The 4837-nt window shown below is 49.9% G+C and overlaps 1 non-coding gene across 1 annotated transcript; it reads left to right on the top strand.

Moving 5' to 3' along the window:
• Positions 1 to 365: 365 nt before the first annotated feature.
• Positions 366 to 448, top strand: Trnap-ugg. The gene has a single exon. It is a non-coding gene; the product is annotated as a tRNA-Pro (tRNA).
• The last annotated feature ends 4389 nt before the right edge of the window (positions 449 to 4837 follow it).

Here is a 4837-nt window from a genome sequence, read left to right as displayed (position 1 = left end):
TTTAATCATCTGTACTATAGTTTTTCAATGGGAAGAACAACTGTAACGCTTTCAGGTTTCTGTAGCCTTGCCTCTTGTCAACTGTTTTCCTTAAGAGCTGGCCTTCTCGAACCATAGGATTTTAGTTTTCTGGACGTGGGCACTTCCAGAACCAGATGTTTTGCTTGCCTCTGCTTTCCTTAATTCATTTATATATGTCCTCCTAATTGTATAAATATGGCTCTACAGCTCAGATATTGTCGGGCAATCCGTGTTCTGATCGCGTGGGACGACCTCAAGCGCAGCAACACGTCGCTACTTCTTTTTGTTGTCAGCAAAATCAAAATCCCCTAAACAACAAATAGTAGCACAGTTACTCATAGCCGGCCGGAGTGGCCGAGCGGTTCTAGGCGCTCAGTCTGGAACCGCGCGACCGCTACGGTCGCAGGTTCGAATCCTGCCTCCGGCATGGATGCGTGTGATGTCCTTAGGTTAGTTAGGTTTAAGTAGTTCTAAGTTCTAGGGGACTGATGACCTCAGAAGTTAAGTACCCTAGTGCTCAGAGCCATTTTTGAACAGTTACCCATAAAGCGAACAGTTTCCGTAGTTCCCCAGCTCATATTTCAGTTTGTTTATACTCTACCGGCACATCTAATCTGAATACTATTGGAACTAGTTTCGCCAGAGTTAGTAAAAACTGAAAGTGTTTAGTTTCGCCAAAGAGTTGTGCAAACGCGCGCCACCCATGCGCGCTAGCCGGTAGCACAGCTGCGTGCAATCTGGTGTTGTAATGTAAACTATGCTTGATGGAAGTCGGAACCGCCACCACAGAACCACAGAACAAGGCTGGGCACTTGCCAGAACAACTCTACATTGTACCCGAGCGAGATGGAGTTCAGGGCGTCTCAAGGACTCCGACGTTTGGTTGTAGTCATCGAAATTGTCGTGTTGGTAGGGCGTGGGTTAGGATCACGGCGCAATACAATTGGTTGCCATCTCAGTACCTGAAGCCGGGGCAGCAGTAATGATTGCAGTGGTTTACAGTGGACTCAAGCAAAGTATGTATGATTCACAGTTGAGGGTGCTGTATATCTGAGTGACGCACTTCGACTCCTCAGACAGGTGTATACACCCACTGTGGTTCAAAGTACTCTTTTATCGTTTTCTTCTGTCTTGAGCACTAGCACATTATAGAAATCAGTTTATATTACGTCCTCGTAGAGTCTGGTGGAGATATTTCACAGCTGTTGAGCCTTAATCTGTTTGATTTGTACGAACTCTCTTTTCACTCAGATCGTTGTGTTACAGATGCTACGAGAAAGTAACGGATCTACTAAATAATATGCAAGTCAGGTACCCGGAGCCGCAAACAAAAGCTCCGCAACCGCACAGCGGGTACAATGCACATTTCAAACAGATCTGCACCTACATCTAGAAGACATCTCTGCGGTTCACACTTAAGTGCCTGGCAGAGGGTTCATCCGACCACCTGCAGACCATTTCTCTTTTGCTCTGTTCTCGAACAGCGCTCGGGGAAAACGAACGATTAGACTCTTCCGTGCGAGCTCTGAGTTCTGTTACTTTATTATGCTGATCATTTGGCGTCAACAAAATACGTTCACAATCAGAGGAGAAAGTGGTGATAATAATTTCGCGAAAAGGTCTTGCTCAAATGAAAAATGCCTTTGTTTTAATGGATCACTTCAGCTCGCGTATTATATGCGTGACACATTATCTCCTATTTCGTGACAGTGAAAACGAGCTGCCCTTCTCTGAAGTTTTTCGACGTCCTCCGTCAGTCCCGTGTGATATGGATCCTATAGAGCCTATGCCTCGCGGAAATACTCTAATAGAGGAGAGAGAAGCGTAGTGTAAACAGTCTGTTTAGTAGACCTTTTCCATCTTCGAAGTGTTCTGCCACTAAAACGCAGTTTTTTCTTGCCTTCCGCACAACAATACACATGTGATCATTCCAGTTTAAGTTGTTCGGAGCCGGCCGGAGTGGCCGTCCGGTTCTACGCGCCACAGTCTGAAGCCGAGTGACCGCTCCGGTCGCAGGTTCGAATCCTGCTTCGGGCATGGATGTGTGTGGTGTCCTTAGGTTAGTTAGGTTTAATTAGTTCTAAGTTCTAGGCGGCTGATGACCTCAGAAGTTAAGTCGCATATTGCTCAGAGCCATTTGAACCATTTTAAGTTGTTCGGAATTGTAATCCTTAGGTATTAAGTTGAATTGGAGAGGCTTGAGATATGTTTGATTTATTGTCCAAGCGAATTTTAACGGGTTCGTTTTAGTACGTGTGTAGATGAATTGACACTTTCTGTTACTTACAGTCAAAATGGCTCTGAGCACTATGCGACTTAACTTCTGAGGTCAACACTCGCCTAGAACTTACAACTAATTAAACCTACCTAACCTAAGGACATCACACACATCCATGCCCGAGGCAGGTTCGAACCAGCGACCGTAGCGGTCGCTCGGTTCCAGACTGTAGCGCCTAGAACCGCACGGCCACTCCGACCGGCTACTTACAGTCAATTACTATTTTTCGCACCATCAGATATCTTGGCTAAATCATTCTGCAATTGGCTTTGGTCTTCTGATAACTTTACTAGACGGTAAATGAGAGCATAATCCGCAAACATCTCAGAGGACTGCTGATGAATGGCGTCGCACTTTGTTCAGCGATGTCGTGTGACCGGGGCCTCCCGTCGGGTAGACCGTTCGCCTGATGCAAGTCTTTCGATTTGACGTCACTTCGGCGGCTTGCGCGCCGATGGGGATGAAATGATGATGATTAGGACAACACAACACCCAGTCCCTGAGCGAAGAAAACCTCCGACCTAGCCGGGAATCGAACCCGGACCCTTAGGATCGACATTCTGTCGCGCTGACCACTCAGCCACCGGGAGCGGACTTCAGCGATGACTGTTTTGGAGAGGCTCAGCTGTGTTACTCCTGGCATCCTGTCGTGAGGAGCTGTCGGGTATGTCTTCAGGTCACGGTTGATGGTGACTGAGGAAACTGTGACGACACAGCCGTACGTCACCGACATCCTGCGTCATCGTGTTTTACTTCTCTTGCGGCAGTATCGTGGTACCATTTTTCAACTTGACAATGCTGGTCCTCACACGGCACGTGTCTCTACGGACAGTCTGCTTAATACTGGGGTACTCCAGTGGCCTACAAGATCTCTAGATGTGTCCCTGATGGAATATGCTTGGCACCGGCTCGGACGTCAATTCTATTTCAGTGTTTTTACCCAGTATATCAAGAAACGATAATTAAATCGAAACCCTTAGCTGCCGACAGGTGTTGTTGATATACATCAATGGGGACAGCTGAAAATTTGTGCCCCGAGCAAGACTCGAACACGGGATCTCCTGCTTACATGGCAGACGCTCTATCCATCTGAGTCACCGAGGGCACAGAGGGTAGTTCGAGTGCAGGGACTTATCCCTTGCACGCTTCCTGTGAGACCTACATTCCCAACTGTCCACAACCTACATTCGTAGTGTACCTAATAATTATTTGCCCATCCACTAATTAGTCCTGTCAGACTAAGCTGATGAGACCCGTACAAGTTCGGGCGAAGTGTGCGCATTCGCACAGAAGAAGGTCAATGGCCATTAACTATATGAAGATGGTATCTGTTCCCGAAAGAACAGATACCATTGATGACCGTGCAGATGGACAAAGAGTCTGCCATGTAAGCAAGAGATACCGGGTTCGAGTCCCGGTCGGGGCACACATTTTCAGCTGTCCCTATTGATATACACTCCTGGAAATGGAAAAAAGAACACATTGACACCGGTGTGTCAGACCCACCATACTTGCTCCGCACACTGCGAGAGGGCTGTACAAGCAATGATCACACGCACGGCACAGCGGACACACCAGGAACCGCGGTGTTGGCCGTCGAATGGCGCTAGCTGCGCAGCATTTGTGCACCGCCGCCGTCAGTGTCAGCCAGTTTGCCGTGTCATACGGAGCTCCATCGCAGTCTTTAACACTGGTAGCATGCCGCGACAGCGTGGACGTGAACCGTATGTGCAGTTGACGGACTTTGAGCGAGGGCGTATAGTGGGCATGCGGGAGGCCGGGTGGACGTACCGCCGAATTGCTCAACACGTGGGGCGTGAGGTCTCCACAGTACATCGATGTTGTCGCCAGTGGTCGGCGGAAGGTGCACGTGCCCGTCGACCTGGGACCGGACCGCAGCGACGCACGGATGCACGCCAAGACCGTAGGATCCTACGCAGTGCCGTAGGGGACCGCACCGCCACTTCCCAGCAAATTAGGGACACTGTTGCTCCTGGGGTATCGGCGAGGACCATTCGCAACCGTCTCCATGAAGCTGGGCTACGGTCCCGCACACCGTTAGGCCGTCTTCCGCTCACGCCCCAACATCGTGCACCCCGCCTCCAGTGGTGTCGCGACAGGCGTGAATGGAGGGACGAATGGAGACGTGTCGTCTTCAGCGATGAGAGTCGCTTCTGCCTTGGTGCCAATGATGGTCGTATGCGTGTTTGGCGCCGTGCAGGTGAGCGCCACAATCAGGACTGCATACGACCGAGGCACACAGGGCCAACACCCGGCATCATGGTGTGGGGAGCGATCTCCTACACTGGCCGTACACCACCGGTGATCGTCGAAGGGACACTGAATAGTGCACGGTACATCCAAACCGTCATCGAACCCATCGTTCTACCATTCCTAGACCGGCAAGGGAACTTGCTGTTCCAACAGGACAATGCAAGTCCGCATGTATCCCGTGCCACCCAACGTGCTCTAGAAGGTGTAAGTCAACTACCCTGGCCAGCAAGATCTCCGGATCTGTCCCCCATTGAGCATGTTTGG

The sequence above is a fragment of the Schistocerca americana genome, chromosome 3 (assembly GCF_021461395.2).
Source record: "Schistocerca americana isolate TAMUIC-IGC-003095 chromosome 3, iqSchAmer2.1, whole genome shotgun sequence".
Lineage (NCBI taxonomy): Eukaryota > Metazoa > Arthropoda > Insecta > Orthoptera > Acrididae > Schistocerca > Schistocerca americana.
The sequence above is the reverse complement of the archived record's forward strand: the minus strand, read 5'-3'. Positions and strand labels throughout refer to the sequence as shown.